General features: G+C 29.1%; 1 protein-coding gene across 1 annotated transcript in view; it reads left to right on the top strand.

The window, feature by feature from the left end:
- Positions 1-11681: 11681 nt before the first annotated feature.
- LOC107171204 (LIM/homeobox protein Lhx9-like) overlaps positions 11682-15942 on the top strand; it is a 60054-nt gene continuing 55793 nt past the window's right edge. The window contains exon 1 of the mRNA XM_089219582.1: positions 11682-12194. The gene's annotated coding sequence lies outside the window, so the exon portion shown is untranslated. The remainder of the gene's footprint in view (positions 12195-15942) is intronic.

Here is a 15942-nt window from a genome sequence, read left to right as displayed (position 1 = left end):
TCGATAATCCGGAATGTATTTAGGAGTTTAGGACCTTTATAATTCATGAAAACTGCATCTGGCCCTGGCCCCTAAAAAACTATATGTTGTCATTGCATTATATGGCTATACAATACTGTCAATACTTTAATACAGCTAAGCATATATAATTAATGTAAAACAAGAACACAATTATTGAAATAATTTAAATAATTAATTAATGTTTTATATTTCAATAAATTTTAACTAGTGTTTATTAATTAATTTAATATTTTTTACATTAACGGGAGACATCATTTATATATATAACTTATAAGTTATATATACTTTTAAAGTATTCTGTAGAGTGTAAACTGAAAAACTTGACTATCGTTAATAGAACGATGCTCTTTAAATTATTCTAGATTTCAACCTATATGATAACAATAAATATATTATGTGTTGGTGACTGATCGATGATAAGGTTATTCATTTGTTGTAAAGTATATAATTGTTTCTAGCTTATTGTAAACATTGCTTTCTCAACAGAATGATTGAGTTCTTTAACGGTTTACTAAAATTTACAATTTTTATATTAAATTTCTGTTATTTTTAAATAGAATTTAGGTATTAAGACTAGTATTTATTTATTTTTTTGTACATTTAATTTTTTCATATTCATCCTGTTTTAACCTGGATTTTTAAGATCTCATACTACATTAAAATTAAACTATAACATCTAACTTCATCACAGCTCTATTTATAACTAATGACAGCAACTACTTTTAACCTTCTGTTTGATAAAATCGTCAACCGGGCATCTTCTGTATTATCAATATCTTAAACGGACGCTATACACAACGATTTGTTGTCTACGTCTTACAAATGCGTAACAGCAATTAACGCTCAGTAGATCACGTTTAGCTCCGTTAGTTTAAAAATTAGAATGAATCGACCTAATAAAAAATTTGATGTTAAGAGTATTATCTGTGTTTGTATGTGGGTTTTTAACGATAGTTCAATTTTGTAGCAAGTTATGCGTATACAAAAAAGCGTAAATTAAAAATGCTCATAATTCAATTGAAAACTAAGTTATCGCAAAAATCTCTCATACGAGATAGATAATGTTATTACCATCAAGTTTCATAATCGGTCAATTTACTCAATTTTTTAAACTAACGGAGTTAAACGTTATCTGCTAAGCATAAATTTGTTATGTTATGCACTTGTAAGATGGAGACATAATATATGTGTGTAGAGTCTTCTTAAGTATGATTACTATAATATAACAACATTGGAATATGCATTTAAGTTTTTACTCTCTCCTATAACTTTTAACATCACTCATCCTGTAGGCCAGTTCGTTTCTGTAGCATGTTTTTATTACCATAGTTCGACGTATAGTATGATTAATATTTAATAATATGTTTACCTATATATTCGTATACAGAAGTCTTTTCGTAACATTGCACGGCGGTATATATTGCATTAATACAGGAAACTCGGTCACCGAACGCCGGCTATCGGACACGACGATCTTGATGAATTCTCCCGACAAATTGCGCGTGAACATTCGTGTATATGGCATACACTGTATGCAATTAAATCGAGAAATAGCCGTGAAAATATTACTCCGAACATACCTATATAGATATCTTCTTAACTATATAAATGTGAAATGAAAATATTTGTATGGGGTAAACTCTGTAAGACTGTAACTACTTATCAGATCTTCTTGATTTTTTTTTTCAAAACGAAGAGTACATTATGGAGCAGGTTTCTGGTATAAATTTAATCCAATAAAGTTAGGAGGGTAAGAGGATAACCGTACTAAAAAATACAGCCACTATCTTTCCACCAGAAAACATACTAAATATTAAATATTTTTGTATATTATTGTAGGTTGCAGCTATTGGTTTCAAATCTAAGGTAGATTATTTATGAATTATAACTATTTATTATTCATTTCGCGTTTTTGAGTTTTTGTAAATTTGTAAATTTGTAAATCCATCACACGCGGGGATTTGTCACAGGAAGTTTTGAACATGACTATAGCCGGGTATTAAACGACGAATTAAACACAAATTTTGAATCATAATATAACAAAGTGCACGGGGATCAGCTAGTATGTAATATACGTAATAATATTAAAACTACTCTCTTATAGCAGCGGTTCTCAAACTTTTTTGTTTGCGGAGCCCTTATATTCCTAAAAAAAAATTACGGAGCCCCAAAAATCAGAAATGTCTATGAGACAACAAAAATTCATAAAAAATGATGTTAATTGTAAATGATCTGCTTTTTATTTTCTGTAAAATACGAATATATACAAATTATATTTAATTAATATTAAAAATTTAATTTTAATTAATACACGTCCGCGGAGCACAGTTTGAGAACCACTGTCTTATAGTATAGTATAATGATAATAATAATATAACGGAAAGATGGCCAGTCAGGTACACGAGGTGAGGTTTATATTGTGTCTGCATTGCCATTTATCTCCTCGTCAATCGTCATACCCCTGGGACCCCGAGACTAACCTAACCGACACGGTTTCTACATGCCACACGGGTGCCACGCTACACTGCAGTGTATATCTGTACATTAACGTTATACAGCTCTATAATATTATAATAATATCATAATATCATATTATGGCCACCGGGTAATAATAATCGTGAATGGTAATTTTTTGTTTGCATATTATTTTCCTAGTCGTTAATTACAGCCTTGGACGGTTAAATCGCCGCACATCTTCAGATACGAGTATGTAATTATAATCATACGTATAAGCGCCTCTTTATATTCATAAGCGGTGGTAAATCTACCGTGACAAATAGTGGTGGGAGTTTACAATAATTACGAGTGAAAAAAACGCGTGTTTACCTCTTTTTACGACTGTATAATATAATATCAGACTACTTATAGGTAGGTAGTAGGTACCTTTAATGTATTTGAAACGTTTGTATAATAATTTAATTAATAATTTACCGACGTGTTGTTGCAGGTTTCCGAGTACCTATACAAGTATATACCTACAGTTTGATTTTGATCAACATTTTTAATTGTAATATACATTTATGTCATATGACATTAAGTAGTTAATAACTTTTATATCATAATTATTACTGTTGTGCACTCACGAAACCTAAACTTTTTAAAATACACCCATCACGAGCAAATACTCACACTAGAGTATATGCAGGTGATCAAATCTGTATACAATAACTCTTTAAGCTCTTTATAACACTTTAATCCTCCCTTCCCAACTGTGGTGGATCTCACTTTGATGATTTTTAAAATTTACTTCTTATTTGTTCATCACTCTCCCTGTATCTTTTTTTTAAACTTTTGATATTACTTTTATCCCACTACTGCTCTTTCAACCACCATATAAGCATTATTGAAATTCAAAGGTAAACTTAAGTTTATATTATGGAATTGGTTTTAAAAATGTAGGTGTGTGAGCTTTATAAATGTTTTTTCCTGTACCAAATTTTATATTATTATACAAGACATATGTTGAGATATAAAATAATTTTAGTGTTAAAAATTTAAAATCTCAATAAAGAAAAAATCTATTAATCCGGCTCCATAAACTTTAAAATCAAACAAACTGCAGAACTACAGAGGAGTATTTGTTTTTATCTAATCTTAAAGACGTATGCGTGACCCTTAACGTTTAATATACTTATATAAAACTTGAAATTATAACATAATATGGATATGTTTTACCAATAGATAAAATCACTATAATATATATACTAGCATTATGATTTACGATATACTCGTCTTAGTACATTATACTGGCAGGCCCCACATCATATTTTTGGCTCTGGTACAGAACTAAATCCGAGCACTTCTTAAATAACAATTAATTATGAAACATTATTCAAATGTATGTATTGAAGTAATTATTCGCATGAATGTCGGGTCCTTCGAAAGTCCGGGCCCCAGTATACCAAGATGCATGGGTTCTTCTCGCACTCCACCCCATCTCCCTAGCCAGAGCACTGTATAATACTGGTAATAGAAAAACACTGTATCATAAATCATAATTGATGATTGTTAATAATAATTAGTATTATAAGGGGCCATGTCTCCTAACATATGTAGCTATAGTTAAGAATCTAGGAGGTGGGCTAGAAATAATATAAAAATACGAATCCGCATAATTAATTATATAAATGAAGTTAAATTAGGAAATATTTGTGTGGGGTTTCAAGAGTTGAGGGAGGCAGCTGAAACCAAAGTCCTTCCCCACAATAAAATTTACCTATTGACAATGTTATTGTGGTAAAAATTCACCAATAATTGACTTCATGTGTTACGCGTATATAGGCAAATCGCGATACAGAAGTGTGTATATTGCGTTGTACTTCGTGTATAATCAGGCGATGAAAAACGATACATCCTGGCTGGCGTGTGTACGCGTCGTACCCACTATCCGTCACTCTGAGTGACGTAAGTGAGGATTCGTGTTACTCGTCTATTACAAAAACCCGGTCAAGATACGCGTAGTTATGCACAGTGATAAGTACCTGCACATCAGGGCGTTCTGTCTATAAAGGCGCGTCGTTCAAAAACCGTTTCAAAAGTCACGTAATATTTTACCAACACTATATAGTATATACGATATAAATATGCGTTTCGAGATTTTTGAATTGAGCACGCATTCGAAAATGTCAATTTTTTCCTATACGTTTCGCGTTAAATTAAAGTGTATTAATTTATAATCATGCATTTTCCCATGCAGACATTCTTTTTTATTATTATATAATTTAAGTATAGCCGTATAGGAAAATTATTGAATGAAAATAATTTATTATTAACGTATTTTTTTTCTTTATGGGCCTTTAAGGTCTTTTGCAGCTTCTACTAAGCCCCCCCCCGCCATCTGTCACGGTCAATAGCAGTATCAAAACTTGCTGCTCCATCCACCACTATCATATATTATCTGCATTTCCTCTATCCATAGTTGCCAAGATCTTACCCTGGAGCGCTTACCATCATGTTGGTGGGTCATTACTTATTATTCGAGCATCCCCCATTTGCGCCAAAAAAAAAGGTAATCGTTTTGAGTATAGACCAAATTGACTTGCGTATATTACACGATAAAACTGTTGTAATAAAAGTCAAAATATGTATTTTTATTCAAATTATTTATAGAAATTATTTTGAAAAAATTATGATACGGATAAAAGTCAATGATGATCGTCAATAAATATAAAAATTTGTAAACAATTTTTATTATATTATTATTATTTATCATTATATTATTGACGATCATATTGGAAAATTGTTATACCTAACTTTTGTTAACTATATTGTATATTTGTATATTATAATTTTTTCAAAACTAGTTTTTTAATTATTAGAATAAAAATTTGATTTTTGACAACAGTTTGTGTAACATAATATGTTCATGTAACCTACGCTTAAAAAGCTTTTAATATTTGGTTTATATTTTAGCGATTTCCAGGTTAGTATTTTTCCTACCATTGTTAACATATTATAGTGACATCAAATTGTGACAGTTCTAAATATAATACAGATAAAAAAAAACTAGTTCGTTTGATCTTATTGTTAGGTACCCATTGTAAATTATATAAAATTAGGGTCGCCTCAACATCGTGTGTTATAAAAGAGAAGGGTTCTAACGACGTGAAACTTATTTTGTGTAACTATTCTATCACTTCCGTATAGAACGTGCAAATATATCAAACTATTCTCATTATAGTCTCCAAATCTACACCTAATACAAGTAGATACCTATATTATTTAGTTGGATTGAATATGGATCAACTTGGTAGGTATAAAATATAAACACAATATTGATTTATTATAATTGTTTGTAGGATATTATATTCACAGGTTTTTTGAAATGGAAATTTCAAAAATTATTATTCTTTGTATTGATTTTCGACGATATCGAATGTTGTATTAAAGTATTTGACTTAACTCGATCGCTGCAGCGTATATTGCTCGAAACGAAAATTAGCATCATCATCCTTGTTTCACCAGTGAAAAATATTATGTTATATAATATTTTTGTATTATCAAATGTTTTTAAGTTTTCAGAATATTTTCAAATATTTTAAATATCCCAAACCAAAATATGAAAAACAATTAAACCGTGCACTAAAATTGTTCAATAATATATATTGCATAAAATTATTTTAGCTTCAATCTTATATAGGTCACATGCAACATGCCAATAACATATTATATGCTTACACAATTTAAAATCATAAAAATGTGTGCGTCAATAAAAATGATATTCTAATTATTTTATAGGCTGACATATTTTTCAGAATGTATGTATTGTATGTAAGATAATTGAATACAATATTTTTAAGAACCATTTAGAATATCATCAAGACAAAATAATTAATAGTAATACCTAGTAAAAATGCCTTGTTGTGGCCATACCTGCAGCTATATATACTTTAAAGTTGACGTGGTTTTTGTTAAATACAATGAATGAATGAACCTATCGTGTATGGTGTTCACATACATATCTGATGCGAATACTTGGAGCATTAGTGCGATATTAGTAGGTACACAATATAGTATACTTAGTATATAATTACCTATACACTATAAACTATAAGTAAATATTGCTTTTTACCGAATCACCGTGAAGATTTCTGACAACAAATAGTGAGAGAGAATACAATTCATTGTTCAAGTGAATATAGTGAATCAACATATATTATGGTAGAACCAATAACAAATACATATATAAAGTGTAGTTAAATTATGCAGCAGTCTGATGAGTACCTATATAATGTACATATATCAGCTAGCGTGCTCTGATAAATAATACAACAGCAAAATGATTTTAATTACATAATTGCACGGATTTATAATTTTGCAAAATCAGCAAAATCAGCAATAATATCATGTTATTACGCAATATACTACTGTAAGCATATATACCTTGGATTAGGTAATTGGTATAGTTAATACGGTATAGGTATAGTACCTACATAAAGTTATACCACTCGAAAACTTGCCTTTTATATCTTTACCTGCACGATTTTCTTTTGGTTCGAGGTTAGAGAGAGCTGATAAATTATTATTATATATTATAGAAGAGGCTGAATATTATAATAGAATTCCTCATAATTGTTTTGTATGCTGATCCCAATAAGGGTTTATAAAATATATAAGATTTTATTCGTTATTGCAGACTTTTTAGTCTTTTGAAAATTACTTATAATTATTTGTAATATAAAAGTAATATATATATATATATATATATATATATAGGATAGATTTACAGAAAAAACACTAAATGCATTTTTTAATTTTCTTCAAATTTCAGGGAGGGCTGCATCTTAACCTCTTCAGCCTCCACATTGGCTATACTTTTACGGTTATAGGTATAATATACTGTCGAAAACTATATACGTTTGTGTTTTGATCATCAACAATAGAATTTCATAAAAATATTTTGACTAAAAAATATAGAAATTAAAAAGAGATTATGATAGCAGTTTATATATAATATATAATTAATTTTACGCATTTTTTGCAATTTTTCCACGTCCTAAAACATTGATTTTCGCAGTTACAAAATTCGTTTCATACATCAAAGAATTTAAACAAAACCTTAATTTTGCATTTTTTATTTTTTTTAAATGTTTAGGATATTTCTTAAATTTGAGTACCTACATTTTTTCGTACATTTTATAAAAGAGAAAATAAGTTTATAACACTACGTACCTCTAGGCTCTAAGCAATTTTTCTACCTAGGCATTATGTGCGAGAGAAAAGTGGCAGTGGATGTAAAACGGTCTGTCAAAAGACAATTTCATCACGCGCCACGATGTACTGCAAATATAAGCACGACTGATACGTTTAATATTTATCTATATATTATAGGTTGTTTTATTTACTATTTACAACCAAGAATCGATTGTGACAACCTAAAATTATTAAAATCTAACTTATTCAAATAGATTCCTATATATGTTTAATAATTTTTATTTAATATTATAATATATCGAAGGAACTTTTTTACCTAATGGTATTATTTAGTTTTGTTATACTATATGATATACGTACATAATGTATACTAGGTTCATATTATATAATATAGCATAATATATATTAATATATTGTGATACTTTGAAAATATATTTTTCCTGTTTTTTAGGACAGTATATTTAAACCCATGCCCAATAATAATAATACAAGTAGTTACCTGTAGGGCTGTAGAGAGGTGGAAAAAATATATGTAGGCATATGTTATGGTAAGTGTATATATACAAATACTGGATGAAATCATTAGGATTTTCCAGTAAATCTTTTGGTTTCACCAACTGCTATTGAAAAAACCTAGAATACACAAAATGGTTTGGTCAAACCACGAATGATTTTTGTAGGTCGGGCTATTATTATAAACGAAATTTGGAAGATCTTATAGAATAAACAACACATGCAGTGTCGGTGAAGTCCAAAATTGTTCACAAATAATGTATAATTTTTTTTTACTTTATGGTATCGTATATATAATTACAATAGTTTATGTAGTTTATGTTGACTTGAAAATAACAATAATTACTATTGATTAATATAACTATACTGATAAAAAACTATACTATATACTTACTATACATTAGCTGCTATACCTACTATACATATAATACTATAATGGTATTGGGTAGTATATTAGATACACATATTATTGCATATACATTAATGTACTATTATTAAATATCTACTGTAAAAATAGAGTAAATAGTAAGTTTTAAATTTTTATTTTTTATTACAATTTATTTATTTTTACAAGCTTTGTATAGCTACTGAAGTGAAATACCTAATTGGCAGTAGCTCAATACTGCATTTTTTCAAACAATCGAACCTTACATTAACCCATGTTCATTAGTTATAGGTAATAAGACTGCAAAGTTTCGGTAGTTCCATTAAATCTGGGTAAATCTACTACTAAGTTTTACTATCCAGGCCACGGTAAATATAATAAGTTTCATCGGTGTTTGTACTTTTACCAAACATATATATATATATATATATATATATATATATATATATATCTTATATCAGCCCTCAGGCAATCTGGGGTAAATTATTGGGGAGGGGGGGGAGAGAGTCAGACAGTTTGAGGGCAAAACTTAAAATCGTTATTAAGGTTGAAATATACATTGCATAGCAATTTATTGCCCCCTGATTTAAATATATCTGCGCATAATCACTTAAATCTAGCAATGACTATAAGGCATCGTTGCATCATTAAACGTATTATAGTTTTTATTAGGTAAGTATTGTATTATAATATTCCAGTAAATTTATTATAATTTATAAGTAGGTATATAGACTATATAGTAATAGCCTATACCTAGTAACTTATTCGTACATGTTTGTGCGGTTATTTTAAGTATTACCTATTTATATATAGTTACAATAGTATATTATGCAGTACATGTTTAATTAGGTATATATACGCCTATCACCTACTAGGTAAAATATAAATATGCTAACATGGTGAATATTTAAGCCCGTGTAGGTATAATTTACATAATATATTATTATTACTTATTAGATACCTATATATAAATTACTGCTTTACACATCACATTTTAAGTTACAAAGTCAGCATTTTTTTATCATTTATATTTTTACATATACGAATTTGTAACTTTAAAAGGTTAAAATTGGATTTAAATGTTGTACAATCTTGAATCTATAATGTGATAAAATTGTTTAACGAATTAAATATTGCAATTTATTATTTTTATATAGATGTAATATAGGTATGTATATGCACTATGTATTTATTGGTTGGTATATATACAAACTGCAGATATGATTATTGATTACTGTATTATTGTTTATTTGTAATGTTGCAGACTATTATACATTATATCCTATAGATGAATAGATGTATGTTTACGATATAAATATATAATAAATAATAATATAAATTGAATATGTTTATGTTATTATAGTGTCGTATATAGGTTCTGTATCGAAATTATTTTATGAATTATAGGTAATACCTAGGTTAAATTTTAGGTACCTACGTCTGACACAAATATACACTGCAATATAAATGTATTTAGATAAATTATTAATAATCCTAATAATCTATATAGGTAGCTATTATATATATATAGTTAAATGAGTTTACAATAACTATATAATACATTCTACCTAATCTAATATATTTTTAGGTGTATCCATATACATTTTCACACATACCTACAATAGAATTACGTTTATTTGCTTAAAATACAATTATTAATATATATTAGATGTAGGTATATCTGTGAATACTTATCTTTTGTTTTTTATTGTGTATAATATAACATTCAGAAAAATACTTGTCCTATTTTCAAATAAATCATTTCATACATTATTTACTTTAAGCACTTCTTTAAATTTACTATTAATTGTTTTAAAACAATTAAAATTCTATAATATTAAATATATTTTCTTTAATTGTAGGTATTAAAAAACAAAACCGTTGTTTTAATGTTAAGTAATAAATCTAATTATATTTTATTCATAGAAATGAATAATATTAGTTATTAAAATCTATAGCATATAGTTAATTGCATTAAGTAAATGCATATATTATATATTAATTCAAAGATACAATTTACATAGTTCTAATTAAATTTAATGTAACTAAAACAATAACTTAAAGTAATTAAAGTAAAGAAATTATTCATTGAAAGTACGAAAATGATTTACTTATTTTTATGCACGTACATCATCAGTTTGATTAATTTAATTTGCTGTTAATACATTAATACTGATTTTGATGAAAATAAATAACAATGATTTAATGGAAAAATTTTCTTCAAATGTATTACATAACTTCATAGGTCATACCCATTTTTCTTTAATTAAATAGGTGTTTTTCATTGAAAGTAGTATATTTTTTTCTGAGTGAATATAATTTTATATTTTTCTGACAAATTATTAAAAGTTGAAGGTGAATATAACCTACAAAAGTTCTCGTGCCGAAAATTATAGATAAGATTAATAGAAACCGTAAGAAATTTCTAGTTCACCGAACTCGAGTTTTATTATAGATATAATTTTTAATAATTTTTTACATGAACATACTATATATAGGAAGTAATAATATATAAGTTGAGAAAATTCGAAAATAATTAAATAATTTTTACTGTTTTTATTAAATTTGATGTTTTAGCGAGTGAGTATACTTATACATGCATCTTCAAAACGGTTGTAAATGAACTAAAAGATCTCTTATCCCTGCAGTACCTAGGTAGGTATAAATATAAAATACGTAAATAAATACATAATATAAAGGTTTCGCTAAAACATCATAGGAGTATAACATAATATGTAAGTACGTGGCGGTGCATAAGCCATCGCCCGTTTACGGACACAAAATATTATGTTATTACCGCCGCGGACGAGTCATGAGTTCCGGCCATTCGTCTTCCGGCCGGCCGAGACGCACCGGAAACAAACAACGGGGCCGCCGCCGCCCGACCGTCCGTGCGTTCGGGAGATTTGCCGCGACGTCGGCTGTGGCAGCGGTCGTGGTGGAATGGTGTCGGGCCGGGCAGATGGCCGCGCCCACCCGACAGCCCATTGGCCGCTTGGTCGTCCCCTAGTCCGCCGTTGACGACCGTAGCGCGACGCGCGCGCGCTGACGGACGGATCGCGGAGACGGTGTAAAAAAAACCACCTCGCCGGTTCAGTCTCTACGCGCGCAAGCCCGTGTGTACGTCTGTCGACGCCGCCGCAAATAAACTCTTCGCTCGCGCCGCCGCAAATAAACTCTTCGCTCGCGCCGCCGCAAATAAACTCTTCGCTCGCGCCGCCGTGTGTGTCGTGTCCCGCCGCCGCCGATCCAGACGCGAAAAAGAGCATGCGCGCAACCCAGGACCACACTAATAATAATAATAATAATATTATTATTATTATGATATAGATCGCGACCGGAGTAGGACGACGCCGAAGACGATTTTTTATCACTTCATCCTTTTCATAACTTTCGCTTATTTTTTTCTTCTATTTCTCGCCATTGCATAGGTCTTTTTTATCATACAGAGTGCGTTTTCGGACTTTCGGACGAATAATCCGCGTTCAAGCCGTAGGCATCACACTCTTTGCCACAACACCTCGATATCAAATTTCCCCGAATTCATATAAGCGGAATCACATACTTAACTCCTGCTGCCAACTCTTTCTATCTTGGAGCTATCGGTCAGACGAATTTTAAGGTAAGTTATTTTTGCGCATTTATTTTACATATTTCGGTTTGGTTTTGATTTGTTTGATTTGTCAAATGTGTTTTGTGTTATTACGTAACATGTTACATATAGATAGGTAGTAGGTATAGTAGGTACCTATTATTTCAATATTACATTGTGGGCAGGCATTATCGAGGCAACAACGGTTAAATTCAAAGTTAAATGTACTTACGACGTACCTACCTACTTCTAAATACCGCTACGCGCGTGGGTTTAACCTACGTCGTCTGATCGTCTACGAGCGCTATAGGTACATTTACATAACTATTAATTAGAAATTATTATGATAATGATGATTAAAATAATAAATAATAGTATCATAATGTAAATGATTTTATAATAATATCGTTGTAAAAATAGGTTATTGGCATGGATACTTGCGATTTTTCCTAAACAAACAATCCGTAAATAGTCATATCGCTGCACGAGCGGGTATTGCGCGCGCGATCGTCTGTTATGTGGTGATATTCCAATATTGCAATTGTTACGACCATAATGATAAATAATAATACCTGTGATGTGCGACATATAGTAATAATATAAAAATAATAATAACAATAATGATAATATGTCTATAATATTGTTATTATTCGATATGCATACAAACCGACGACGATTACGTCTCGAAATCGTCAACAGATTGACAATGAACTGGTTTTATTTTTATAGAGTTTTTCAAACACGTTAACAATGACTGCGATTTGCAGCCTGGTTTTTAAAGCATAATAAATTAATAATATACATAATATATAATAATTATATAGAGTACCTATACGGCTATACCATTTCGACTTAAACTTGTACATCTATAATAAAGTCTTACAAAATATCCTCTTTCTCTAGCAAATAATAATATTTAACAATAATGTAATATTACGATGCAGGTATGCAAGCTTAGGAACAGAACATATTATTTTTGTAAGGCAATAACGTATAATCATTATGCTGTAATACAATCATTGCGTAATGTAGTGTAGTGTTATAAATCTTTATTTATTTTATCAACAAAAATCTCGGAAATTGTATGCAATAAGATCACTATTTATAAATTTATAATTTTTGCACCCGTAACTCGTCAATTATCATATTATCACATTATCAGTATTCACTATTCAGTAGAAGTGGCGACAGTACTATAATATTATATAAGTTAAATGATATTATAGGTCTCAGGATCTCAGGTTGTTGGAAACTATTAAAAGAAGTGTCTTACATTTAGATATATATATATATATACAATATTATAATCTACCTTCGCACTAATAGTAGGTACGAAATTCTATAATATATAGGCCTTAATATAGATTATAGACAATCTATTGAAAATTCAATTGTTATAACATCACAAAAATATTATAAACATAGGTTGTGTATATATCAATATACTTCAAAAATCCATTATTTATTTTTCATCGTCGGTAAAATTAAAAGTCATGGAATCTGACATTTGTTTTTCGGAGAAATGTTGCACATGCTAAAAACATTTAAATATGAGATTTATTATAATATATTATTAATTTGAGAATTATCATTTCGGTATCTATAATCTATACGTGCCAATTTTTATTTAATTATAAACTATACCAACATTTAGGCATCAGTGTTCAAAGTTTTGGAGAAATGTGCAAACGATAACATTAAACTTTAAATGATTTCTTAATTTATATTTTATAAAGATAATTAATAACATAGGTAGGTAGGTATATACAATATTATAATCAGAAACGATTGTTTTCTAGATGAATATTGATTATAAATATTATATAACTGGGGATATTATAATATATTATATATAATTATATTATTATCGGTGATAACTGATAATAATTGAACACTATATTATAGATTTAAGGATAATTCATTTATAAGACCAAATGACTGATTATAATACATGTAGGTAATAAAATATTGATTCTTTTGAAACTAAGATAAACCCATTGATGAATTTTTGAATTTTAACTCCCACCGGTAGGCGTAGGAACTTATAATGACCCCTAAATAATTAATGTAGAAAAATAGAAGTATGCATAATACTTGTTATTTAATAATTAAAACTGTTTATAAATGATTATTGATTGTTTTCAACCTGCATATTGCATAATCATAATATGGAAACTTATTACACTAATAATATAATAAGTATTTAAATCTTGACAAATTGTTTTTGTATTTATTAAAAGTCTGAAATCGGTATAGTAGGTACATATTAAATACCTACTAAATAGAACTATGGACTTTTTGACATACACTTCTAATTTATTGAAAAAAAAAACTATGAATAATTTATACATTTTTTACAATTATAATAAAAATATTATACCTAACTCTAAATGAAGTACCTATATATACTGACGTTTTGTGTCTAAATGGTGCCGGTTTATAAATATAATTCTTGTTCTTGGGATCATTTTTCAAAGATTTATAGTGTTTATATTTTAGCGAGTTTACTCGGCCAAAAATTTACACACTTTATTTACTAATTTACGAATTTTATTCTCTCTAGCCAACTCTGTGTTTGATTAATAGATAGATTTATGTCTCATAGCATGTCTGTGGAAGAAGTAGAATTTCGTTAGATACGCACGGTTGCTGTGCTGGTGCATTATTAGTAATTTTTTTTATACTTCTAGGTACATTTAATTTATTCATAATATCATATCTGTATCATATGATATTTAATATACTTACATATGATCTTATAAAAAATTGCAATCCACACGATAAAAATGTTATACTGCACATGTCATATAAATAAAATTATAATGTTGGTATATCTAGTAGTATGTAATTAAAATTTTAATATGCTATTAAATACATCATATTATCATGCATCGATTCTTCCAATAGGTATAGGTAATTTAAAATTGAAACGAAACAGCTTTACTACCTTAAGCGTCAATTCCACTGTTGTACATGGGCCCACTGATATTCACGATAATCATTTTATGATAAATATTATTATTTTAATTTATAGATCTTCAAACGACATTACTTAATTTAAAATAACAATTACACTCTATGATTTTAATTGCTAATAAAATATTATAATACAATAAATGAAGTTACAATGTGACAATACGATGTGTCGTGTAATATGGTGATAGTTAAAGGAGTAGAATAATTTTTGCATCTTGCAAACACAGATCTGTCGTTGGACACTCGTTTTCGTTTATATACGATTATCTCCAATATAGATAAATATTTACTGGTGAGAGTGGTCACGCGTCAGCTTGATTTTGGCCCACTCCACGCGAGTAGGTTTATTTATTTTAATATTATGGACACCATACACATACACACTTTTCAGTCGTACATTATACCCGAAAAAAACCAGTATAATAATAATATATATTATTAAATGCGTTTGTTTTGTGTACACACGATGACGACCAGTTGACGACGGCGGCGACGTAAAACCGGATCCGACGAAACGATTTCCATGTTCAAATCGCGCACCACCACACACGATCAATAATAATAATATTATACGCGTGCGATTGCCGCCGCCGTCGTCGGTTTATGTTTCTGTATAAAACACATTAAATATATCAAAATCATAATAATGATTAACATGATATAATTAAAAAACGAAAACGAATCAATTTACACGATATAAAAGGGATATTGACTACACGCGTTCAGTATTTTTTTATTCCGCCGAGTATAAATTGTCCTATATATGGTCTGTAAATGTAATACTGAACTGTATGCCACGTTA

The sequence above is a fragment of the Diuraphis noxia genome, unplaced genomic scaffold (assembly GCF_037042655.1).
Source record: "Diuraphis noxia isolate RWA-SAM2 unplaced genomic scaffold, SU_Dnox_SAM2 contig0002, whole genome shotgun sequence".
In the NCBI taxonomy this organism is placed as follows: Eukaryota; Metazoa; Arthropoda; class Insecta; order Hemiptera; family Aphididae; genus Diuraphis; species Diuraphis noxia.
The sequence above is the reverse complement of the archived record's forward strand: the minus strand, read 5'-3'. Positions and strand labels throughout refer to the sequence as shown.